Source organism: Numida meleagris, chromosome 4 (genome assembly GCF_002078875.1).
Source record: "Numida meleagris isolate 19003 breed g44 Domestic line chromosome 4, NumMel1.0, whole genome shotgun sequence".
Lineage (NCBI taxonomy): Eukaryota > Metazoa > Chordata > Aves > Galliformes > Numididae > Numida > Numida meleagris.
The window spans coordinates 86,077,817-86,105,677 of NC_034412.1; the positions used below are offsets into that span (position 1 = coordinate 86,077,817).

The 27,861-nt window shown below is 39.3% G+C and overlaps 1 protein-coding gene across 7 annotated transcripts in view; it reads right to left on the reverse strand.

The window, feature by feature from the left end:
* The window catches only part of JAKMIP1 (janus kinase and microtubule interacting protein 1), a 137,959-nt gene extending 112,689 nt beyond the window's left edge, over positions 1–25,270 (reverse strand). For 6 of the 7 annotated variants that reach the window (XM_021396238.1, XM_021396244.1, XM_021396243.1 and 3 more), the window contains exon 1: positions 20,390–20,475. The gene's annotated coding sequence lies outside the window, so the exon portion shown is untranslated. Of the gene's footprint in view, positions 1–20,389; positions 20,476–25,120 lie in introns of those variants that run through there. The other variant, XM_021396240.1, reaches the window with a different exon arrangement.

The window sequence follows — 27,861 nt, forward strand, 5'->3', positions numbered from 1 at the left end:
TTTTTGGAAAACGTCTTTGATACTTTTAAGAACACTCTTAAGGCTTTCTCCTGTAGCATCTTGCTTGCATTCACATTATAACTCTTCAGAAGTTCCACTTCACACCAAAAGCTAATTTTCAGTTGAACCCCACCTCGAGTACTGTGTCCAGTTTTGGGCCCCTCACTGCAAGAAAGACATTGAGGCCCGGGAGCGTGTTCAGAGGAGGGCGACGAAGCTGATGAGGGGTCTGGAGCACAGGCCTTATGAGGAGCAGCTGACAGAGCTGGGATTGTTCAGTCTGGAGAAGAGGAGGCTCAGGGGAGATCTTATCACTCTCTATAACTACCTGAAGGGGGGTTGTAGTGAGCTGGGGGTCAGCCTCTTCTCTCTTGTAGCTAGTGACAGGACAACAGGGAATGGCCTCAAGTTGTGCCAGGGGAGATTTAGGCTGGACGTTAGGAAATTCTACTTTTCTGAAGGAGTGGTCAGGTGCTGGAGTGGGCTGCCCAGGGAGGTGGTTGAGTCACCATCCCTGGAGGTGTTCAAGAAACATTTAGATATAGTGTTGAGAGACATGGTTTAGTGGGGTTATTGGTAGTAGGTGGGTGGTTGGACTGGATAATCTTGTAGGTCTTTTCCAACCTAGCTGATTCTATGACTCTACATTACTAATCCTGATGGTGTATAACACACTTCACTTAGCAATCTTAACTACTGTTATCTTACTGAAAAATATGAGAATGAATTCAGTGTCAATTCTTTTTTTAATTACTACTTTCATTCTCCATAGCTTTATGGAAGTATTCCTGCTCTTCCTGCAACAATCTGTACATAGAGTTGTTGAGTTTGTCTGTTTGTCTAGGGCAGAAGCAGCAAAACTGCTTCTGAGAAGTTCTTTGTGATACCAGGCAAAATATTATTAGGAATAACAATAATCATATACAGGAAAAAGTTGACTCACCTAGCCAGTGATGAGAGTTTCTAGCTGTGGAATACTCCCTCTCAGGAAGCAACCTTCATCTAGGAGACACTCTCCCTCCAGAGGCTAGCCCTCAAAAAAACCCAGGGATGGGTGGACCCAGGGTCCATCCCCTCCTGTCACATGGGAGTACAGGTAAATTGCTGCACCTGCACTTCATGGGCCAACCACCCCCTTCATCAGGTGCTCAATCATCAATTCGGGCCATGACATAACAGTTCCTCTACACAGACACTGTTAAAGAAAAATGTTTTATGATTGTTTTCTGCACATAACTATCCCTACCAACAGAAGTACTTTAAGCAATTAAATTCTGTCATTCTAAATAAGGAATTGGGTTTCTGGTGACTTCTAACTACTTTTTCTTGATTCAGTGGAGCATCTTCTTTTGCAACTTTCTATACTTCTAGAGATGTTACCTCTCATTTTCAGGTCTTGCTGGAAAACTAGGAAGACATCCCTACATGTTAAGTACGAAGTCTTTTCCAACTACTTCTAGCTCTTAATATCTTGTTAGTATTTTCAGTTTTCCTGGTACTGAACACTTACTCTAGCTAACCAGAGGCTAGAAGAACATCTAATGAAAAAGTTTTCAAAGGCTTCTAGATCATTGGCTTTTCCAAACAACAGCACAAAAACCATGCTCCTACAAGCATGGGTTTTTACATTATTCAAGACGATTTATTGCAGGGTTAATTGTTTTCAATAGTGGTCTATCTTTGAACTTGGCAAGATTTCTCTCTGCTCGATTGTGTAATCAGACAGTTCACGAAGGACAGGTTAACTGGAAAAGCGTTTTAAGCTTCCTTCAACTGTGAATTAATCTGATGAAATCCTGGGAAGAGCCCTAGGTTACCAGACATCTTCATCCAAACAAATTAGAGCTATTGTTGATGATGGAAACAGCAATTCTCCCAGTCAAAGAGGGTCATGCTTGAGTGTCTCCTGCAGTTCCATAGCTTGGTACTTCTAGTGTGCCAAAACAAAGCGTGCACTTCACAGACCTCAGGATTGCCAATGCCCATCCAGCCTTTCTTAAACCACTCTGAAGTCAGCTGTGTTACCACTAGCATAAGATTATGTCAATGACTTAGTGGGACAAAACCAACATACAGTTATTATAATAACCCATTAATAACGTACAAGTTCAGAGACATGGTGGACAACCGCCACAGCCTACAACTTCCCTCTCCACCCTAAGAGTCTTCATTAATGTTCAAATAACACATAATCCATAATTATGCTTTTAAAGTGCAAGAGGAGGAGTAGCAGCAAGTGCTCCTGAGAAATAGCTTGTCTGTAAACAGTAACATATTAAATAGTAAAAGCATTATAGAAGCAAGGTTACAATAGTATTTCTGCAAAGTGCTTTTTTTAAAAGAAAAAAACAACTCTGTATATCCTTTTGAAGAAAAGAAAACTTAAGCATCTATCTTTAGATTGAAGTAAAAAATGGTTTGCTACTTACAATCATGTTGGTATAAAACACTGAATTCCTATGGTGAACTATACTTTTAAAAAATACTCTTGATTGATAATTTTTCAATTTTCAATTTCATTACAGATACTCATAAGCTGGATAGGGGAAGAGATATGTGAAGACACTATTTTCTCTTCAGATTAGTTTGCTGCCTATAGACAATATATAGATCATGATTTCAATATCTGCCTTAACTTCTTGGCCCTATCAAGAGAATTAGAAATCAACAGCAAAATTTTACAGTAACATTTTGCCCTATAATGTATCAATGTGTCTTTGTAGAACCCTAATGACTTACAGGGGACACAGATCATCTGAGCTGTGCTAGATTAATATTTTTTTAGACAGAACTAGACTTAATTTTACTAGTGATATTACTTAAGAAAAAGGTAGCAATGATGATTTTCTAGAAAATATCAGCTTAAATATAGCCATCCCAGATCTAAAAACTCAAAGCATTAGCAAAATACTATGATGACAGTCAGGTGATCACTTTGTGAAATTATCTGAACTAGTAGGTCGCTTCAATAACAAAATAATTAGAGAATAAAGTGCATCCAGGGGACATAATTGGAAGAGGTTCTTTGCTTTGAAACATCTTTATATAGGAGGACTTTCTGGCAGAACAGTGAATTGCATTTCCATCAATTATGGAACAGAACAGTCAGCATTATCAAACCATTAACACAAACTGAAACCCTGCTGTGCTGAGAGCACTCTGTGACTTCCTGACCACCAAAACACTGATTAATACTTTTCGATTTTTCATTACTACTTTTTGATCTAGCATTGTGTTGTAAGGTTGCAATATGCTTCTCAAGAATAGCAAAGTTGTTCTTAAGTAGCAATGATGTGAATAAAATAAATCCTTCTAACCCTTGTATAAGTAAGTCGGACCGGAACCTCCCTCTATCTGGGACAGACTTTCCTGTTATACAACACAAGAGAGAGAGAGCAGTTTACTGCAGAACCCGGGGGCAATACGGAAACATCTATGACAGTCTCAGGACTAAGAATTAAACTGAGCATGTGATTGGAGTTTTACTGCAAGTAGTAGCTTATTTTTTCAAAAACTGAAGAGCTGCCAAAAGATCTAACATGACTAAAGACATTGGACTGTAAATCAGGAAACATTATAAATACAAAGAGAAAATAACGCCATCTAATAAGCAAAATGCTGTTTTCCTTCTTTCATGTTGCTTATTGCTCACTCCTGTTGGGCACAAACCAGAGTACACATGAGGCACTAACACTGGGGATCGTGTGAGATGAAATGGCTAAACAAACCCAAATGGATATTTATTTCTCATACTAAGAAAATGAAGAAAAGTCTTCATCAGCATTCTGAAGCTAACTTCCGGAATCACTATAAAATGTTCATGTTATAAAATAAATGGGCTACATGACTTCTCTAAAATTCTTCATTACCACAGAATATACAATCACAGAATCATAGAATGGCCTGGGTTGAAAAGGACCTCAAGGATCACTGAGTTTCAACCCCCCTGCTGAGTGCAGGGTCGCCAACCACTAGACCAGGCTGCCCAGAGCCACGTCCAGCCTGGAATCAATTGGCATATTTGCACTAATTGTCCTTCAAGCCCAAATAAACTACAGAACCAAAGACATCACTATTTTTCTGCTTTTTACTTACAAATTTCAATATTCAATGTTCTAAAAATTCATAAAAGTAATCAAAATATAGTGGCCTTAATTTTTTTTTAAAAAAAGCTAAGCTACGTAGAAGCCAGAGGGTTTACTACTCTCAGTATGCTGAGAAAGCAGAAAATACTCACTCTTGCATGAACTTTGATGTAGGAGGAGCATAAAGAATTAAAATTAAGGTTTATGAATTACTATAGTCATGACCTGCAGCCAAGAACTTACCCTGAAGAAAATGCTTGAAATAGAGTAATGCTCCAAACAGATGAATAAATAATTTAAGTAACATGATTTAACCTTTCATGTTTGATTCAAGTCCTGCTGCATGATAACATGCTTTTGAATTTAAATACATACATAAATTGTTATTTCCATTCATTCAGCAACAGACAATGCAGCTGTGTCAAACAGCATTAAAGGCATGCCATTTATCACCCTGCTGAAGGCCTGCTTTGCTGTGGAGCTCTCACAGAAGCGGACTAGAATTTTCCTTCCCAGCAAGATGAAATATCTTTAGAGCTTTGCATAAAAATATGTGTTACATTTTATGAGATGTATCCCCATTTTGTAAGGTACTCCCAGGTATAGTTATTAGCTTGCAATTCCTGCCTTGCCTTCCAATGGATCCTAGAGATGTTCTGTTGATTAGGCAGGGCTGAAGGAGAAGTGCACTGCAGCACTGCCTCTACCTACGACTGGTTGCTCTTCATGTTGCTGGCCACTGGGAGAGCAGTGCAGGAGGAGGAAGGAGGAGAATTAATCTGACAGTCACTACTTAAAGCAGTTCCACTTTCCATAACTTACATCAGAGTAGGAAATGAAAACTACTCCTAATGACACAACATTACCATTATGCAATAAATATAAAGGTTTTTTTGAAGTTCATGTTACAAAGTATAATAGTGGTGCACTTATTCTGCAAAAATAGTTACTTAGGAATCTTCTTATCATAGAATGTTTTGTGTTGGAAGGAACCTTTAAGATCATCTAGTTACAACCCCCTGCTATACGCAGGAACACCGCTCTCCAGTCCAAGTTGCTCAAAGCCCCATCCAGCCTGGCCATGAATGCTTCCAGGGAGAGGGTGTTCACAGTCTTGTTGGGCAACATGTTCCACTGTCTCACCACCCACACAGTAAAGAATTTCTTCCTAATACCTACTCTAAATCTACCCTTTTCCTGTTAAAAGCCATTTTCCCTTGTCCTATTTCTACAAGGCCTTATAAGAAGTCCTTCCCCAGCTTCCCGGTAGGCCCCCTTCAGGTACTGGAAGGTCTCCCCCAGAACATTCTCTCAGCCTGTGCCCATAGGGGAGGCTTTCCTCTATGACACCAGATGACATTTAATGTCAGCATCATCTTAACATACCCAGTGATTTCAAAAGCTTACTGCCTATAATTGCATATTTATGTAACTGATACTTCTTCTTAATCTGCCTACTTTAGCATTAAATTGGAGCACAAGTGGAATTTCTGACTGGAGCTTATGAAGTTGCTTCACTTAAAATAATAGAAGTTGCATAAATATTTTTAATCTCATTTCAGTACATAAACCCTCACAGGAGAGGTCATCCCTATTACATTCATTTGCAAATGAAAATTCAATCCTGTCTGCCTTCTGCATCACTGAAGTGAGTTTGTAATCTTTGCAGAAAAGAAAGCAATGAGAAAATGATTACACTGAATAGAAGTAAGTTGAGTACGGGAGCTGGAAGCATGTTAGAATACCAGAAACTGCAGATTTATAGATGCAGAAAATATACTTTAAAGTAATTTTTCAAACCTAGAAGGAGAAGGAGTTCAATTTACTTTTTTTTTCTTCATTTCAGAAAGCTGATTTAAACTGGTACTCAAATTAATTAGGGCAATGAGCGATGCAGGTAAAAAGGTGAGATGTTCCCAACTAGTGAAAAAAGGCCTTTCATAACAATGCTAAAATAGATTGCTTCGTGTACACAGAAGTAAGTTTTAATAGTGGTGTACATAGGTCATGCCTCCATTCATTCAAAAAGAGATAAAAATAACATTAGCTGCTTCACTGTTCTTAGTAAGAAAAATGTACAATATATGATAGCATCCAACCCTCCCTTAGTGATACACAGGCAGTGCTACACTGCTGTATTTCACATGCTGGGGTTCTGAGATTTACAACTTTGGAAGCTGCAGTCCTTTGCAAAGACATTGCATTACTGGAACCAGTAGACTACACAGATAAAACACTCATGGTGAGTTCACTGCTGTCCAAAATTTAGGACAAACTGGGTCTCATTATAACTATGTAATGATGCTGCATTTTGTTAATACCTTCCACAACCTCTACAGTACACGAGGAAGTTCATGTTCCCCTCTTTAACAGTCAATAAAGATGTATTTCTGACACTAAGATTTCCTGAGATGGGCATCTCCACTAAAAGCAGCTCTAACTTGTCTTTTGTAGCTCGATTTTTCATCAAATTTCTTCAAAGATGAAGCAGGCAACAGTTTTATTTTCAGGATGCATTTGGAAGAGCGTGCTCTAACAGCCCTTCACAAAAATATCATGACTGCAATACTCACTCAGAATACAAGCAATTTATTACTCTCCACCAAGTGCCCCAAACACTCATACAGAGATCTAGGTCCTCCCCTAAGGAGCAATAAATCTTTAATTATTTTATATGACATGACCTAGTTTCAACAGGGAACTGGCATCCTATCATATTTTGTATTAGAATCACTTCAATTTGAACAAAAGATCTCTACATGCATAGAAGACCCTACTTCTGGTTATGTTTCTGAGTAAAATTCCAGTAACAACATTTTTAAGGCACCTTGCTATCAATGTATTTTAGCTCAATACACCTCCTGACTTGGTCCACTTTGAGGACAAATATTGGGTTACATACAGATGTACAGTGACTGGTTTAGCAAGGGAAAAAAATATGAATTAACTTGGAAAGATGTAAAATCTGAGCTACAGATACTCAGAAATTTGCTTTTAGAAATTCAGACACTTACAGCTCGTAAGTGGAGACCAGTGTAAGTGCAGACAGTGCATACCATGCAGACGTTTTAAGAATTGTATCTCTGGATTTAAACAATTCAGTGTCTTAGTGAATACAGCCCTTACCTGTTGCCTCACAGGACTAGCATCTACTGATGGACACCTAAAATACAACCTGATACTTTTAACAGAATCTGCAAGCTGGTGACAGGCACTGATGACCCTGACTTGATGACAGCTTTGCAGGAACACTCATTGTCCAAACTGTGCAGAATTCAGCACAGAAGTAGTGAAAATCATCAAACTTCAGCAAAGGCTGTGGAGAAACAGTGATTCAGTCAGTTGTCAGACTGTTGCTGTTGGGAAAGGCACTCACGTAACTCCAGAAACAAGAGAAGGAGATACTAAAGATAACTGCTGAGGCACGTACCCAAAGTAAGTATCATCTTGGGAACAGATACTATTCAGGAATATTAGAGGAAATCCCTCAATGGGAGTACAAGGATAGCTCTCATTCTCTCCCTGCAGCATGCCTCAAATAAGACTACAGCATCACAAGGTCTTTATGCCAGTGTAAACCTTAAAAAATAATCATTTTGCCACTACCTTGAGTCAACAGATCAGCGATAATTAAAAAAAATAGAGAACCAATCTCAGTTAGTTGCAAGTCATTTGCTTTTCTTAATATTTTTAACATTTATCCTGGGCCAGTTCATCTCAAAAGCTGAAAAATACTGGAGACAGAAAAAGGAGAGGATGGGAGAGGAAAAGGCAACTGGGTGCAGGAGAGCTAGAACTTCTCCTTCAGTCCCAGCATAGGCTTGAAAAACCCTAGTGAAATTGCAGCCTAACTGCATCCCAAACCCATCTCCATCTTTTTCCCACTTACTTCTGCCTACTGAACATCTAATGGTATTTTAACATACTGCAACCCACCTTTTTTAATTTAAAAATACATAGTTGAATAGATGCATTCACTTTTTTCCATCTATTAATTTATTAGATATGTACTCTAACTTTACTGACTGAAAGTAGACATGTTAGCTGTCAGAAAAGTCAATTTTTTTTTTTCCAAACAGATCCAAGAAGAGTTAACACTATTATTTTAGATTACTTAGAATTCTTGGCTAAGATATAGCAGCATTTTCTAATTATTTTTTCTGATGAAAAAATCATAGAATGTACCAAGTTGGAAGGGACCCACATGATCATCAAGCCCAACTCCTGGCTCCACACATGATGTAATTAAGAGTATTTAACTTACTCTATATTCCAAAATGCTACTAACATCTGCATGCACAGCCCGTTATATTTGAACAAATGGATGCATTTGACAAATAATGAATTTTTAAATCATGTAAATTGGTACAGACAGTTGCAGGAATTCCCACTGTTAACAGACTTTGAGACTTTTATTGGAAATGGTGCAGGGATTTCTAGAATGAGCAGAGATTAAAAGAAGAGGGATGAGATACTTTGCTTGGGCACTGGACAATATTCAGAGTTGGATTTTCCCATATCTGCAAAACCTTTATAGAATAATGGAAGAGAAAAATCAAAGGGATATTTGAAAAAGATATGATATTGCATGCTATGATAAAAGAAAGACAAACTGTCAGATGCTAGGGCTAAGTAAAATATGCCAGGGACAAGAAGTGCCTCAGAAATTGTCATTTAAGAAATGAAACTTGGTTGATTTAATATCCTTCTGATGAGATAAACTGAAGAAGATCCTAATCAGAATATTACTACAAGAAGGTTTATTTCTCCATGAGCATTGTGCAAATGGGAAGCTGTCACCTGATAAGACAGCAAGCAGCAGATGCTGGCAGTTGAACATGAGACACGTAATGGAATTTATAAGCAAGTTTTCAGCATTCTGTAGGAAGAAATAGTTTTAGCTAAAGAATAAAAAAACAGCACTACCTTATAGTAGCGCATACATGTTCAGATACTAAGTAAAATTTGTTGTGAGTCACTTTCTTTTGTTAGACCTCACCCTTACTGGGAACTATGAAGAAAATTTCAGCCTTCTTTGTGAAACTAGCGGGTGTTATGAAAATAAAGAAGTAGCTCCTAGAAAATAAGTATTTATCTTGACATTCTACCATATGTTCTTAAAATAGAATTATTCAAATGTAAAGGTCTCTTAACAACAGCATCCACAACCTCTCCAGGCAACCTGTTCCAGCACCTCACCACTCTCTCACTTAAAAAACTTCCCCTTGACATCTCATCTAAATCTCCCTTCCTTTAGTTTAAAACCACTCTCCTTGTCCTATCACTATCTACCCACGTAAGAAGTAGATTTCCCCCATGTTTGTGAACTCCCTTTAAATGTTGGAAGGCCACAATGAGGTTTCCCCAGTACATTCTCTCCTTCAGGCTGAAGAAGTCCAGCTCCTTCAGCCTCTCTTCATAGGAGAGGTGCTCCACCCCTTGGATCATCTTTGTGGCCCTCTTCTGGACTCTCTACAAAAGCCCCACATCTTTCCTGCCTTGGGCACCCCAGACCTATACACAGTACTCCAGATGGGGCCCCATGAGGGCAGAATACAGGGGGACAATCACCTCCCTCACTCTGCTGGCCATTCCTCTTCTGATGGAATCCAGAATACCACTGGCCTTCCAGGCTGCAAGCGCACATTGCTGACTAATGTTGTGTTTTCCATCTACCAGGACCCCTAAGTCCTTCTCAGCAGGGCTTTTCTCAAGGAGTTCTTTTCCCAGTCCATACACACGTCTGTGATCGCCTCGACCCAAGCACAAAACCTTGCACTTTGTTTTGTTGAACCTCATTGGGCTCACAAGGGCCCCATTTCTCTCATTTGTTCCGGTTAACTCAAAAAATGCAATCATCTGCTTAGGACAGCTCTAATCAAATCAGCATTGTCAAGAGACCATCTCATACATAGAGACTATACCTCTACGTTTATTAAAGGGTACCTAATTCACTGCCATCATAACATGTATAAAAAGGAAATTGTTGTTTCATCGAATATGATTTCTTCCTTAGGAGAAAATGAAAACCGTTTCTCCTTTGTTCTCTACTTCTTTAAGAAAGAGTTGGGGACGTAGAGTCCTAATGTTTATATTAGGACTATATAGCCTGTTCTTTCCCTTTCCAAATTATAACTACATTTTAATTTCTATCATTTATTCCTATGGTTACATGACTCCAATAAAATTCAGTTACCAATTTGAGTATCTACTGTAGCAGATATGCACAGAGACCCTCTCCTGTGCGCTACCTCATGTGCTGCTAAGAGCAAACATATTGGTTTGGGTAGGTTCGGCCCTATCTCACCCTGTATGCTGTGACCATAGGTGCCAGCTCAGAGACAGTTCAGAGCAGAGCATGCATTTATGGCAGCATTTCTCATGAATTCTGGCTCAAAAGACTTTGTAAGCCTTCATGGAAGTTCAAAAGGAAAAAGTAATATAGGAAAGAAAGGACGTTACAAGGTTTTTCCAAGTATCATAAAAAAAGGAAGAAGGAACTCAGAATGGCAGTGGACAAAGGTGCTCCAATGGTGCAAATCCATTAGATAATACTTTGGAAAAAAATGTGCTAGGAGTTACAGAACAATGACAGTATGTTACACAGGCAGCATACACAACGTTGAGCTCTTTTTGTCATTCATACTTCTAGATAAATCAAAGGTCTACATATATGCCTTCATCTCTGGCCTAATACAGTCACCACAATCTGAGAACATTCACGTTGAGTATCCTGCTTGGCACAAAACACAATGGAATGTACTTTTATCTGAACATTTCTACTTTTCCTGCCTAGAAAGAATTGTGTACTTGCCAAGAGCATATATATATATATTTTTTTTTTTTTTTTACAAAATCACGCTGGGCACATTCACTGTATGTATATAGTGCATAGTGAACAAGATAAGACTTTAAGAACATGGAAGTTACTGCCCACAAACAATTAATCCAATACACTACCTAACCTCCTAGGGCACACGTATGGCAAAAGAATGCCATGACCATGACTTTAGCAGGCTACAAAGCCTACAGAGCAATAACAAGTAAAAAAACAAGAAGGAAAAGTTACTCACCTCAACCAATGACAGCTCAAGAGAAGTGCAGCCTCTACCCAGAAAGATGCTACCCCCTCAGCTACTAAACCTTAAATAAGAGTGAGGAGGGGTGGATCCAGGCTCCTCTCCTTACAGTCACTGCATTGCTTGCACCTGAGCTCCCTGGGTAAGCCACACCTTCCCATCTGGTGCTCAACCACTGGTTCAGACTGTGACCTGGCAATTCCACTGCAGCATGCAATAGCAGTTCAGCACAGTACATCTGTACGTTCTGCTGCCTGGGAAATTCCAGTCAGAAATACATCTGGTCTGACCTTGTTAGCTTTAGAAACCGCCCTTACAGCTCCTCCCTACATTTTTGTAACTTGAACACAATACTTGTCACTTTGTGTTCCCATTATGAAGGCATTTATCATGTCCGGCAAATCTCACACTGTAAATTACTTAAAACATAAATCTATCAGAAGTCACTTTTTCTGAAGTTACTTTTACAGTGACACCTACAAAATATCTTCTTATCAAGAAAGAAGCTGAATTTCTTGCCAACAGAGAGCAATTTGAGCTCATTCACACACACTTAAGATGAAAATTGTGACTATAAGTTTGTTAACACAGTTCCTTGGGTACTTGTTTCTAGAAGACCTAACAAAGTATTAAACATTTACCTAAAGACACTTAGGGAAACATAACAGTATCAAATATATATATTTTTAAATTTGTCTGGACAAAGTAGTTTGATAATAGCAGTACTCTATATTATTTGGAACTTCAGAGATGTTGAGAGAACCTAGCTGAAAATTGGACTGCTCCTCACATAAACGTGCTCTCTTCATCTACAAGAGAAAACTCAGCTGCCAGAATACAGTAAGAGCGTTGTCCAGGAGAAAACAATACAACACAGATAAACGCATCATCTTTAGAATCACCTAAGCCATACAGATAAAAAGCTCAAGGGTAGACACACTAAAACTAGCAAAGCCACATCTTGTTAAAACATATGCCACCTGTCTACAATACTTTTAACACATGCTAGAACATACTGAACATATGATCACATTTATTGCCTTGACAACAAAGCTAGAATTAATAGTATAGGGAAGACCTTGTTCCAAAGAGCTTCAACTCAAGGGAAAGCAAAGTAAGAATTAGTATGTTTTCAGACTCCACCTGAGAAGGTACTTTTTTATTGAAACACAGCAAGAATAATCCAACACTTTTTTGAAATATAATGGTTGGGGAAAACATGTAATTTTTCATAAGTCCTTCCCAAATGATGCTCTATGCCTGCTGGCAAAGAATAAAACCTCTAAATGCTTTGAGTTTCTCTTATCTTTTCCTTTACGGTGGAAGTTAAAAAGGAAAAAGTTTAAAGTCTACAGAAATAGGATGTGTTGCAGTTACCAGGTCTTTATTCTTACCTACAAGTTTCTAAAATAAATAAAACACACTTTGTCCAGGTCTGATCTTGGTTATGTTTAGGAAAGCTCTACTGAAAGCACCTTAAATCAAGTGGTGCTTGGTCTCAGGCTCTAAATTCTCATAAAAAGCGTTTTTTCTTTTCTTTTTATTCCAAGATATCTCAGCTTCCTACAATCAGAAAAACCCTGAACTACCCAGAAAATATTTATCAGTCAAGAATTTGTCACACATAACGAATTGCAGTGTTAACCACAACATTTTTTTAGGGGGGGCGGGAGGGGTGCAATGTAATTTGTAGGAAGATAACAGATGCTAAATAAATAGATGAATGAAAATACCAAGGCAAACATCTGCTTAACAAAGCTCGTGTAACAGCAAATGACTTGCCAAATGAACAACCAGACTAATAATGATGTGTTAAATAAGACATATAATACATCAATTGGAATGCAGTTACTTACTTGCTAGAAAGAAGCAATCTTATTTTTGGCTTTTGATAGTTTCATTTAAGTTTTGGGAACTGAGCCCTTGGTTTTTACATTTCTAATGCACAGCCTCAGAACACTTTTTTTTATTTAAAAGACTGTCATAAAAATAATGAGGTGTTACTAATGGAAATACTCCAGTGAGAATTTTGTCCCACATATAACAAACAGGATTTCCACAGCACTTAGTCTTTAAATAAAATTTAAAAAAAGAACTTAAGGTCAATAGTGATTTTGTCGTCATTAGTAAAGTGAGGAGTATAAAGTTAATCATCTTTATGTCCTCATTAACTCATTAAATAGACCCTCTGTTTAGATTAAAACAAAATATGAACAGCAGCAAACTTATTGTATATTATGAATTAGGAAAGGGAATGAGATTTGCACGCAGTCACAGTATGTTTTTGAAAAAAGTTTACTGCTCTAACTAGAACATATAATAGGACTGTGCTTGGTGGACATCTCCTGAGCTTACCAGATTTGTATAATCTTATCTGAGGAAAAAAAACAAAAAAAACTGTGACCAAGCATTATCACCAAGTACTTATGCTTGGCACGGCTTAGCTAAGTCTTTTGGTTAGAGCAAGCCATGCTCATCTCCAGATATGGGTATGGATATATGGCACTGATTTCATACTCAAAGATGAGCATAATCTCCTATCTGGTGTGTCCTCACTTGATCACACATGAAACTTTTGAATGGAAACCTGAAGCTGATTAATAGCAATTTTTGCTAGAAAATGGTGCTTATAAGTAAAGATATAAATACTTAAGTATTTACAAAGTAGGAACATCATATATACTTTACATCCTACCTAGGAACATTGCTTCTAGAAGTCCATGAGTCTGTTTGTAATTTTATTGGAAATGAAGTAGTTCTTGAAGAACAGGCCAGAGGGAATCTAAATTTCTTTAATATTTTTATTCTCGTTGTGAAATATATTTCAAAATCATATATTTTATCTGGCAGATTGTCCTAACTGGAGATATCTGTACTTTCGCAGTAGCACCTGCAAGATTATATGTAAGACAGAAAAAGGAAAACAATTTATTTTTATTATTTCACTGAAGGAAAAAATGGATTAACGAAAGATATGCTGCCTATATTTCAAGTTTATTCCAGTCCAACTAGCTAATTACTACTTTTATTCATGAAGAAAAAACCCACCGTAAGTAATGTCATAAAATTCACAATAAATTCAATGAAAGGTTCACCTGTGAATTTATGTTTTCATTGTAGTTTTGATTTTAATCATAGCACTGAAAAGGTGAACAAATCATACTACAACTGACAGCCAATACAGCCACATATTAAACTACAGAACTATATTTAACCTGGAAAGATAGGGTCCCATTTATGTAATCCTGCTTTAGAAGCTTCTAATGAGTTACTGCAGCCTAACCCAGATATGCCTGCTAGCAAGTTCACTGCTTTTTTTTTTAATGTCTACACAATAATGAAAGTGCCACTTTATTGTAAAAATTGCTGCACAGCACAAAGAACACTCTTGTTAAACATGTTGGTCACAGATGTAATCAGTAACCTGAAAAATCAACTTCTGCCTAATTTCACTCATATTTATGATGCAGAAAATTTATTTTTGCTTGTCTTAAACTGAAGGAGGTTTTAAGTCTCTAATTATATGGTGAGTTATTATCACAGCAGCTTCTTTTTGCTTTAAAAACCCACCAGCAAGAACATTCTTCCACATTAGAAGTGCCTCAATGCCTGTGAGCACCCACTGCAGGCTGTGATTCCCACGTGGGAGCCCTGGGGTCAGCCACCTGCCAGGCACACACATATGGGACCAGCAGATCAGCAGGGCCAGGCAGAACACCAGTCACCCTGCAACATCTGCCAGCTGATCTAAAGTGGCATTAATGGCATTCTGAAAAGGGGGTTAGTTCACTCCTTCATACTGGAAGGCAGCTGTAGCAACAAAAGGTGTATGTAAAAAGCAGCACAGTAAGACAATAGACAGCAAACACACGCAGGGAAGAGGATGAAAATTTTCTGAACATGCTTTGTGACCCAAGTCATAGACTGCCTTGGGTTGGAAGGGTTGTTAAAAATCATCAAGTTCCAGCCCCCTGCTGCAGGCTGGTTTCCTCCCACCAGATCAGGCTGCCCAGGGCCCCATCCAACCTGGTCTTGAACAACTTCAGGTCATCTAGAGGAAACATCTTACAGTACTGTCTAGAATCAAACACAGCATCAAATGTAAAGCAATGACACAAGAAACAGGAATAAGAGTGATAAAAACCTACAAACAGAAGAAAAACAGAGAGTTCATTGTTGTGTTTTGTCATTAAATCACACACATCAGCAGCTGTTATGTCTAGATTTGGCTGTATTTGAAGGATTGGTGTTTCAAGATCACATCAGTGAAAGATCAGAATACAAATACAAAACATGCATGAAATTTGTTTGTATTTTCAGTACTTCCAATTGTTCTCTTTACACTGCTTACTGATGATACTGTAAATACAGAAAAAGTACTACAAATGCAATTCAAAAAGCGAAACTTCCATTTCACCACATTTTTTTCCCAGTGATTAGGCTGTCATTCTCTGTTCTTTTATTGGGCCTATATCAAGCCAATAGATCTCAAATTCAATGAGCAGTGGCTGTAGTGAGGATGGAGACATGGCATTCCAAAAGCCAAACAAGGCCAACAGACCATAAACAGCATCTTGGCTTCAAATGGTAATTACTTGCTGCAGAGCTAAGGCTGTAGTCCAGTGGAAAGTTCTTCCAGTAATTTAACTCTTCACAAATAAAATAATGAGGTGCCCCCAAAGAAAAAGAAAACACCACACCAATTTATTTTACTTAAGTATTTAACCAAAAATTACATGGTAACTGGAAGAAAAAAAAATAATGGCCTCTTTTAGAGAAAGAAGACAAAAAGAGAGAAATCTTACATATAGAAGAGAGTACAACAGCAAGTTTGATGACTGGCAATCTGAACCCGAAGCTCGTTTAACTGTTATGTACAAACAGATCAGAGACTTTGTTCTGTGATGGGAGCGAGACAGAATATGAGTTCCATTATCTTTTCCACCATTTGGTGGATTTAATAATTAAGGCAGGTTTTGCACCTTGAGAAAGCAATATAAACACTTCTTGTTACAACCTGCCCACTACCCAGCTTTCTGTGAAGACTTCATTACTGAGATTTTTCTTGCTTTAAGCTACCATCATCTGGTGCATGGAAAACTGCTCTAGGGAAAGTGGAAAAGCAACATGAAGAAGCAGCAGCAGACTATTCTCTTATCTTTCCCTCTATATTCAGCTATTCACCTGTTACTTTCAGCATTTCAAGTTTAAAACAGAAAAATAGCAGTTAAGTGACTCTGTGAATGTATTTCAGAAGTTATAACATGTTAAGTACAATGTTTTCTCCAGTCTATCAGTAATACCAGTATTGGTTTGGTTGTTAACACAGGTAGTGACCGGAAAGATCAGCACAATGGAAAAGGCATTACAAAAGAGGTGGAAGGAGCAGCACTATAGCAAGGTGCTACAAAGGAAGGGAAGTAGATTGCTCACCCATATCAGAAGATTTTGGGTTCACAGGAAATAGCTTCCACCAAGGAGGAATCTCCAGAAAGAGATCCTTCCTCAGTGGCAGTCAGCCCTTAAATGAGGCCTAAGAGGGGTGGAGCCTGTCTCCACCCTTTCTGGTCACACAGGTGAATTGCCTTCACCTGTGCTCCCAGGGTTGACTGGGGCTTTCCTCCAGGTGCTCAATCAGTGGTTCAGGCTTTGACTCAACAGTTCCCATACAACGTGGAAGACTTCAATGCAGCTCAGTTTGGTCTCAAAAATATGAATTTGTCATTGTTTAGTTTCATTACTGAAGAAGAGATCTTAGCCTTAAATTAATAGTACTTTTCCACAATTAAAAAAAACAATGCATATATGTAAATAAATGAATTTAAAAAATAAAACAGAATGACACAGCTTAAATTCTGCAGAACATCCATTCCTCCATCAAGAAAAAGGACACAGCAAGCTAAGAACATGTAGCATTTTGCCATCAACAAAGCTGCTTACATAGACACCCACTCTTTCCTTTTTTCACTCATCTCCTTCTGAATCTCACATTCACTGGCATGCCTGCTTTCCACACAGCTTCTTCAGGCCTGTTTCCACAAGAAAACTAATGAAGGAAATAGTTATTTTGTTACAATCAGTTCAGAATAAGCCATCTGTTTTAATTTTTCCCTCTCATGAAATAGTCAAATGCCAATAAAAATTATTTCCTTGAGAAAACAAAATAGGTTATTCTAGGGTACCTGAAATAAAGATAGCAGGATAGTTATTCCACAGCCTCATCTCTGTGTTGTGATAGATTCGTGCATCTGGTCCCACCTCTCAGAAAGGAGCTGGCAGCTCCTATATTCCAGCAAAGGACCGTGCACTTCTTCCAGCTCCCTGACTCCAATGCCAGTTGCAGCTGATGGCAGCAGCTGGACCAGCAATGTCTTTTCTCATCAGATGCAAAAAGAGATAAATATGCTAGGTATGAAGGAACAAACCAGAAGTATATTATTTTTTTCTTCTTTCTGTCGATTAATTTTTTTTTTTCAATAGTAATATTTAAGGCTTTGCTTTACTGGCATAAAACAGGATTTTAGATATACAGATGTAAATCAGTAAGAAAATGCCTCTGTATGAAAGGCTCTGCAGCTATTACCTTCAGTGATACTGGGACACATCCCTCTTTTTAGAGATTAATTAACTTTGTGTGAACAACCTGAAAATACTTTAAATTACAAATTGTAAATAATTAGAATCTTATGTCACTTTTGCACTCTTTGAAGAATTAGCCTCAAAATACACATTAAATACACTAAGTGCTACAATTAGAGCTTAAGTACTGTTTAAATCAGACATACCTTCAATACATCCCCTCTTAAAGCCTAATCTGGCATTACTATGAAATTATTTTATAGCGTTACTGTGTGGGAACCTTCTGTTTCATCCCGTTTGTCACATATGCTGACTGCAGACACATTTTTATTTATTTGTATATCACTTCCTGAAGTATTTTCTTAATGCGTGTTTGTGTATGCACACAGAAGTTCTTCACAGTTACTGTTGATACTCATAGAAGGCTCTGCCTTGTTACCAATCAGCTGGATTAGTAATAGTTAAATAGACTAAATCTACCTCAGCTGTATCTAACACAGAAATAACTATCTAGCCTAGAAGTTATCTAGGAAAGTCTAAGGTGAGAAGATAAGAAAAATCAAAAATATATGATAAAAATAAAAATCTAACAGGCTTTTTTACACAATGGACAATAGTTAAAAAAAGATACAAATAATTTCTTTGTATTTTTTTTAATAAGCATAAAGGCAATGCTAGTACAATTAGCATTCAGCTGAGCACAGGAAAATAATGTATTTTAACACAAAGCATAGCAACAGCCCTGAATTTCTGGCTGGTAGAATGCAGAATCTAAAAAATGCAGAGAAAGGTAATGCCTGATGGCAATCCATCAAAAACAAGGAAAGAAAAATAAACCTGAAAGTTTAACAATGTGAAATAATGATGGGAAAAAGAAAGTAGCATCCAAATTTTTGCTTTCCAAGGTCACTTTTTGCATAGAATACAAGTTAATATTCTACAATAGTGAAACAGCTTTAAAAGTATAATAATAATAATAACAACACAGCACACCTCAGCATCCCAGTTGAGTATCTACATCTTGAGTTCTGGAGCAGGAGCATTATGTTTGAGATCTCAGTTTCTCTTACAAAAGCAGTTTAAACATCAAGCTTGGCCAACAAATTCAAAAAATTAGTCATAGGGCACTAAAAGACAGCAGAAGCATTTAAGTCTCATTTCCGTAGGAAGCCAAGCTACAGCAAATATAATTAAAGATCTTACTAAGAGCTTGCCATTTTACTAAATGGCTCAGAATTGCCAGAGCAGACATGAAGTGTTGGGCGCACCCATCCTCCCTCCCCATGGTACATGGTAGTGGCTAAAGCCTCATGCAGAAGCTAATAGGGTGATTATCTTTGAGAAGATTATGCTGCACAGAGAAGCTGAAGTCTGGCTTTGTGAGAATTAAGTTCATCATCCTGTTGGTCGATGGAATTATTTCATTTTACCACAGTCCAGATAGATTTTCCACTCTGATCTTTCTTAAAATTAGTAAATACAAATGAACATCAATATGAGAAGCTGGGATAAAATGTATTCCTTTTGGCCATTCTTACTGGTTCAAGAGTAAAGAGACCAGGAAAGTGAACGAGAAGAAAAATGACTGTATTCTTCTTTAAGAAATAAAATCTGCTCCACTAAATTAACAAGAGTATAATGATAATATATTCTATACCTGGGTAGTTTGGTAATGAATGACTAAGACATGTTCTATCCTACTGGAAATGTCAAGATGTGACTCAAAGTACATCAATAAGGTAAAAATATTGTGAAGGCCCTGCTTTACAACTCTATAGGGAAAACAGCTGTATTCACTAGGTTTCATCTCCCATTTCCAAGGAGTTTGGAGAAGAAACACATCACAACACATTCTCCATTCTGACAGGTTGCACAGTGACTTCATATTCAGATAGGACAGAAAGTACTAACTGAAGGACTTCAAATATCATAGAAGCACCCGCAGCTGGGATGCTCAAACAGAAACGGAATCATTATCTCAGAGTAAAACCTCCCCCCTCCTCCCACCCTAAATGTGCCCTGATTAGGATCAAGGTAGAGTTGCATTGCCACGAGTATTTATGAAGGTGGTGAGCAAGCTTGCTCAAAGAATTAGTAGTTCTACAAGAAAAGAAGGCTTGCACCTGTATCAAGCAGTTTATGAGCAAGTTACTGAGAAGAAATACAAAACATTTGACAATATTTTCTTAGCACAAGTGGAAGGATTCCGATGCAGTAAATAAACACTTATCAGTATCTGGATACTTGTCTAGAGAGAAAACAGAAAAACAAGGTGAAATCTCAGCCCCATAATCACTGACATATCGGGAAGACATACTGAAATAGATCTATTTTAGATAGAAAAGATGTTCCTCGTTCTGATCATTAAAGAAGAGAAATGAGATAATTTTGGAAGAAGCCAAGGAAGATTGTTCTGCAGCAGATCACTTTTATGCCCATTGTGTAATAATAATATTATTATTACCACATTTATTATTATTATATTTCAGTTTCAATTACAGTATTAAAGCAAATAGATAACACTAAGATTAAACTTGAGTGCACAATACTCAAGTGGGAAAAGAAAAACACCTCACCTGCATAGTAAAGTCAAAGGAAAAGGGTAAGTAGTGAATGATCAAGGCAAAGGTTGACAACCATGCTTACCTTAACTAAAGGTACACAATTTATTGAGGTTATTTTCAGAGAGCCATGCATTTCTTCTGCAGCATGTGCTTAACATTAGTGCTAAATCAAAAGTGAAACTGCAACAAACATCACTAACAACACTTCCGTAATGAGTGAAGAGGTAACAGCTATCAAAAAAGCAACTGAACTTGTTCAATACTAATGTTTTTTCAAAGACAAGTGAAATGGAGGACATCTGCTTGTTATCCTGAGAAGATGAAAATCAAAATGATACTGAGAAACGTGAAAAACATACTTTCTGATCCAGCTCCCATTTTCCTTACTTCCAAGGTAGTGAGCTAGAGAACAGCCAAATACTGTTAGGGTGGGCTGAAAATGAGAAGAAAACAGCAGAAAACCTCAAAGATGATTGCAAGAGTTATGAGAGTGATCTTGGTCCTCCTACAGTTGTGTCTATGTTCAGGATTTAATGGGGAACAAGTAAGCAACACACAAACAAATACACATTGAGCTGATAACATAAATAGCTCCTCTCCTAATTCTACACTGATTACAGAATGCCGGCTCACTGTCTAAATATACAGGGCTTTTAGATAAAAGTACAAGAAACAAAGCAAGTAATATTTACATTGAAGCTCTTTCATCATCATCAAAACAAAATGAAGATGTTCTTCAACCATCTTCCACTTACAAAAAGAAAGAGGAAAGGGGGAGCGAGGGGAGGGGAGACTGATGGGGAGAAAGTCATAGCCAATATATTAAAAATAAATAAATAAATAAGCCAATTCACTAAATGATCTCATCATTTACATGGCTTTTGCCCATCGGCCAGAATCCCACCCCTGGAAACTCCTTTCAGTTCATCAGGTTGCCCGCAGTGTTACTTGCAAAGCAGTAAAGTAGCTATATGTGTATGTATGTTGAAATGTTTTTCTACAATGTATCTTAGACTCACTTCTCTTGAAACAGGAGGATAAGAAGATACTATCAAGCTTGTCTGTCACTCTGTATCTCTGTTATATTGATACATAATTTCCCTTTGTGAATGGTAAACAATATACGTGGAGACTACAAGTTCTTGCGCCTAAAACCCAGCAGAAACAGGAATCCAGCCTCTCAGCCTGACCCTCGCTGTGTAAAGCACCGCATCCACTCTTAATCTAACTTAAAGCAACAGCTGCAGGTTGAAGATTCCCAAACACATTTGGCTCTTTTTTGTGTGTTTCTGCATTTGTTTGAAAGCATACATTGCAAAAAGAAAATGAATCAAATTCAATAAAGACTTTGGAAAGAAATGTCAGATCTGTGAGCCTGGTGTTGGGCTGAAGGAAAAAGGGGAAGAACTCACCCATCATAGCACATAAAATTAGTCCCCCTTAAGCTACTATTTCCAGTAGATGGAAGGAGAGAAGAGATGGAACTTTGCAAGGAAGAAATGAATGAAAGCTCTAATGTTCTCAAAGAAGAGCTCGGTAAAGCATTCCATGTGAGAAAACATGCTCTACGATTTATCGTAATATGCAAAATAAGCAAGTATCCCCAAAAATGAATGAGTTAAAATGAATTTAAATGACTACAGCTCAATTTTCCACTGTCAAAAAAATAATGTATAACATTTTAATTGAAACACTATATGCATGATGCCTGTTAGTGAAATTAGGGATGATGATATTTCGTATTTTTAAAAAATCTTAGCAAAAGTAAAGAAGAAATTTGTTACAAAATTCGCATATATGAGTAAGCCTCTCCACAGTGGGGAAAAATAAAAATAAATAAAAAAATTAAAAAGGACTTTTTTAGACCTGAACTGTCCAATATACTTTATTGTAATATGTGAATAAACTGTGATCTGGTTTTCCTGAATAATGCAAAGTAACACTGGAGTAAGTGCAATGAATCACCAACTGTTCCAAATGTGAAACTTTATTTTTAATGAAAAACTGGAGAGATGGAATATGTTTGTGTGTATCAGTACACAAAGCTGCAATTAAGGCTGCATATTGTCTCTTCAAAATGATGCAGAATAGTTAATGAAAATTGAGAGAAAAAAAAATATATCAGGAGGATTACAGAGAAGGACATGAGAAAGGATTTAATGTTCTTTCTTCCTTTATTGGAGAGCAATCTTTTTTCAAAGTTATGTTTGAATAGATAAATCAAGACTGATGGGTAGTCCCACAGTAATCACTGGTAGACGTCCATACACCCTCCAGGAGTGTGGCAACACGCAGCCTTGCTTATCTGCAGAGAGGCAATCCAACCTCACTATCTTCACTGTATTATGCTCTCCAACACATATTTATGCCAGATGGCTTTACACTGTCCAGAAACGTGGCTCAGGCCCTTTTATTTCCTCAGTGTACTCACTACTTCCATGTACCCTATTTTTCTATCGTATTCTAATCAAAATATTCAACAGAAATAAACAACAACAAAACTATATGTGAAAATAATTATAAATATTTAAACAGCAAATAATAATACTTAAAAGCAGAAGCTGACAGCAGGGCTGGGGTAGCCTGTAATGAAGATGGTGCTGGAGGGAAACTGGACATTACCAGAGACACAAATACGCCAGCTGCAGAAAAGGGTTGTGGGTATGAAGTGATGGACCTCCAAGAGAAAAAGCTTGATGAGGAATCTCTGATCTACCACTGTATAGTGGAGATTAACTCTTGAACATAGCACTTATCTTTCATCTCAAGCCTCGTATTTAGCTCTGCTTCAACCCATGGCCTCTTAAGGATATTTCCATCTCTTGTGTTCCCATAACAACAATCTGAGACACTAAATGAACATATATTTCTGCAGAGAATGAGTATTGTTCAAAGCATTTTCAAAAAGAAAGAAAATAAATCTTTATCTGCATGCAGGAGAACTTACACATGGACAAATCTCTGTAGCAATGACATCCTACAGTACAGCACCTCACACAGAGCAGACCTAAGCCCACGTGCCTCAGTGGCAGAGTCCTAAGGACTGGTCACTTTCTCAGACTTGTAGAACACCCCTCCAGAGAACCCATCTCCTATGAGCACAATCACCTCTTCTGGCAGATCCAATATCCTTGGCTCTTGTGTTTAAAACTTTGACACGTGTTGGTTTTATGTTAACATCCTCAATTCCTGCACCCATCTGAAAACAACCAGTTCCACAAAGATGCTGCTCTACTTCAGGTAGAGAAGAAGAAACAAAGTCATCCCAATGGACTGAGAAATATAAACAACAGGGAGAAGAAATTGAAAGCAAATTTCTAAATCTTATGGAATACCACTGCTCCCATATTACAGGAACTAGCTTTGAGCATTATTAATAGTAAACGTGTATTTTCAATGCAAAACAAAAGCCCCAGCTCAACTGACAGTTCAGCAGAATTTAGAAGTCTTCATAAAACCTTCCTGCTTAAGTGTGCCATGAATTATCATCTCCTACAATCAGAGCATGTTTATTTTCAGCAGGCTTTAGAAAGCCCCACACAAATCATGTACACCTCTAGCCATATAAACCTGGAACAGAAACAGGCATCTCATGGAGATAAAATGCATAAGACCTCAATAAGCATTATAGAACCCCATTCCTGCATAAAATACATACGCACATCTTGCTTACTGTCAGTGAAACCAATCAAGGAAGAAAAGACATCACTGTGTGTACATGATAGGTCCTAAGTATATGGCAGTGATCTCAGAGAGCAAATTGAATCTTGAAATGAAGTGGGATTCATTTTCTCTCTCATTTTGAGATTCACAAGGATTTCCTCCTAGTAATTCAATGAACTCAAGGGGAAAAAAAAGATGAAATTTGTTTAATTTAACATTATTCCTTAGAATTTCTTGCCTATTTATAGGCAGCATGTTACATTTAAGGTAATAATCAGGCTAGTACTATATGACTCCTAATCTGTAAATACCTGTCAGAAATAGTTCTCGCTTGTTTGTTCAACCTGTCCCTGCTCTCTTTCAACAGAGACCCAGCGGGTCTGCAGTGACAGCAGGCCTGATGCTACTCTAATGGCTGAGATGCAGAACTTTTCCCAAAATCTCAGTCATTTCCCACCACAAACCAATAAACAAAAAATTACACCACATCCAGTTATCCCTATCATCTGTCCCCATGAGTGATCCATTCTGCAGTGTTGCCATAGAAAACGGAGGGGAAGCCTCCAGTTAGCGAGGAGGTCACACTCAAGCAGAGACATATTATGTAAATCGCAGCCTGCCAGCACCCTGCACGGAATAAGGGAGGCCTCATCCTGCTTGCCCTCCAAGGGCGGGCCTCGGGGCGGCTGAGGGCAGCCCCACGGCAGCGGGGCTCGGTCCCAGGCCTCAGGAAAGAGGACGAAGAGGAGGAGGAGGAGGAGGAGAAGGAAGAGGGCGGCGGTCCCTGCACCGTTATCCGCCCTCCCGCAGGTACCGGCCGGCAGGGCACGGCGAGGGCAGTCTCTAGGGACGGGAGGGATAGAGCGGGGAGCACGGCAGCCCCCGGGGGCTCTCACTTCCCCGCAGCAGCCGCGCCGCAGCCCGCAGCCGCCTCTCCCCGCCGCCTCCCCGGGACAGCCCCGCCGAGGAGCGGTCGCCTCCAGGAGGTCCCTCAGCCCCCAGGACAACGGCGCGGAGCGGCGAGCGGAGCCGGTCTCGCCCCACCCCGGGCTGCACTTTTTCCCCTCGGGCACCTCGCGCGGTCAAAGTCTCCGGGCACGGCGGCATCCTCCATCCTCCCTCCCCCGCATCGCCCCACCGCCGTACTCACCCACCCACGTCGCGGCCGGCAATGGCTGCCGGGCCCCGCCGGCTCCCCGAGCCCCTGCCCCGTTTCGCTGCGGTGTGTTCGCAGCCGCGGATCGGGCGGCGGCCGCACCTCGGAGCCGGCGCCGCTCCCTCCCAGCTGTCACCGGCGTTCCGCCCTCGGGAGGCGGTGGCCCCGAACCGCGCTCGCCACTGGTGTCGGGCGCTGCCGCTCCCGCAGCCCCGCCCCGAGCAGCCCCTCACCGCCGCACCGGCTGCGTGGGGAGCGGGCGGCGAGGGGCAGGAGGTGCTGGGCCTGGGACGTGCGTGGTGCCCCTGCTGCTGGGCTCGCACTGAACACGAGTGGGCCCGCGCACACTGAGAGCAGAGCGCTGAGGCGGATTTATCAATTTCGATTTTTATCTTATGTGCTTTCCTTGAGCAACATAATTAGACGTGGAGGAGTCAGATTAACTCAACCGGCAGCACCCGCTATCCATGCCAGACAGCCGTAAATCCTAATTCCAGTTAAAACCTCATTATTTTCTTAGAATGGAGCAGGATCTCGGTTTGAGGCTCTCAGGCAGAGGCATCGTGTGCTGGTATCCAGGCTGCCTCTGTGCTCCGTGCGCAGCTTCCAATGCGCCCCAGCTGAAACTTCCGTACTGTGAGGGTGACAGAGCACTGAAACAGGCTGCCTAGAGAGGTGGTAGAGTTTCCTTCTCTGGAGATATTGAAGACTCCCACAGCATAAAGGATATGCTCCAGGCCTATGATTATCTTTGTGGCCCTCTGCTGGACTCTTTCTAGAAGATCTCTATAGGAAACATGCATTCCCCTTGAGCCACGCTCCAAAAGGTGGGCTAGTTTGAAGGGACGGTGCCAGGGTGACTGGGCTGCAGCATGGTAATACAAGTTCAGCACAGCTGAGCTGAAAACTCAGGGACTTGTGTTGATGGCATCCTCACAGAGGTGGAGGGCATGCCTCTCCTTGGACAAGATAGTAGGTACATCAGCAGTAGCAGTGTGTTTGTGAAGAACAGTTGAGGAGACAAAGCACTGGGCTTTTTTGGTTGAGATTGTAATTTCCCCCTGTACTCAGCACTGGCGAGGCTGCACCATGAGTACTGTATTCAGTACTGGGTCCCTCACTGCAAGAAAGACGTTGAGTCCCTGGAGTGTGTCCAAAGAAGGGCAAAGAAGTGGTGAAGGGTCTGGAGCACAAGTCTTATGGGGAGAAGCTGAGAGAACAGTGATTGTAGAGTCTGGAGCAGAGGATGCTCAGGGGTGACCTTATCACTTTCTGCAACTCTCTAAAAGGAGGTAGTGGCAAGGTGGGGGTCAGCCTCTTCTCTCAGGTAATAGCGATAGGATGAGAGATAATGACCTTAAGTTGCTAAGAGGTTTGGGTTGGATATTAGGAAACATTTCTTCTCCAAAGATTAGGCTGCTCAGGGAGGTGGTGGAGTCATCATCCCTAGAGATGTTCAAGAAATATGTAGGCATGGCACTCAGGGACAGGATCTAGCAGGCATGGCAGTGATGAGTTGATAGTTGGACTATGTGATCATGGAGGTTTTTTTCCAACCTTAAAGACTATATGAGGGTCAAATTGAATGAGTCAGATCTAAATTTGACATGGAGCACACATCTGTAACAGTAAAGGCAATAAAACAGTCAAATCAAAAGGGAACATTCATTGCAGGACAGTATAAACCAGTACATTTAAACAAATCTCCCTTAGAAGGGAGACATTTCAAACAGAAACTAATGGAATTCTTGTAGCCAGAATAGCCCTGGAAGGTTCACTTCTACAGGGAAAATGTTTCTTTTGATTTTAAAATTAAGGACTTGAATGTCCTAGTTGGCATTAATTAGTTCACAGAGAGTATTTGTTCCATCTTCCAAGAAAATATCAGGTATAAATGTATGACATATACACCCTTAAAAAAAAAAGTCAACACATTTATTAGTTGCTGTGCTCCAAATTTGGATTAATGAAACAAAAAGAAGCAGCCTGTTATGCTTCAGCTACTCTGTTTTTTATAGGAATAGGAATTTTGGCCACAGTAAGAGAGAAAAGACATTGAAGCTCTTCAATCATCTATGCAGAGCTTTTTTGCGGTGTTGGATGTTGTATAAGGTCATGGGATTGTCTTCTTTTTTCAAAGGCAGGGTGTACAGTGTAGGTTTTGCTTATTGTAGGCTGATGCCATAGAGTTGTAACATGGAAGTTAATTTTTTATGTGTGAAATTGTTTTTGTTTAAAAATAAATAAAGAGGAGAAATCTGTAACCCAGCCAACACTTTGGTTCTCAGAATTTGTCATTCATGGATGCTGTTGAGCTTTAACGTGATAAGTTAGAGTTCACTTAAAAGTAAAGGTATGTGACCATCTTGTCTGCATAAAGTCAAAAAGATGATTTTCCTGTCAGACATAGACCTATAGTTTACTTCCTTTCTGCTGGAGAGAAACCTTTACTTTATGCAGTCCAGAGCACGCTTTTAACAGCATGTGGTCTGACATATCTACTAATGTCTAGAAACCATTACCGGATTCAAGCCAAGGAACACCCTGCACTCAGTTTTGTGGCACAGATGTACCGTAAATAAGTTTTTATCCCCAAAGCACTAATGTTCTCAGTAGATATAGAATAGCCAAGGAACTGGAATATTGCACAAAGGTAAAGATTCAAAATCTCATTTGTTTGTCTGTTTGCATCAGTGTTGTATCAGCAGAGCTCTGCTAGCCCCAGTGAGGAGCTT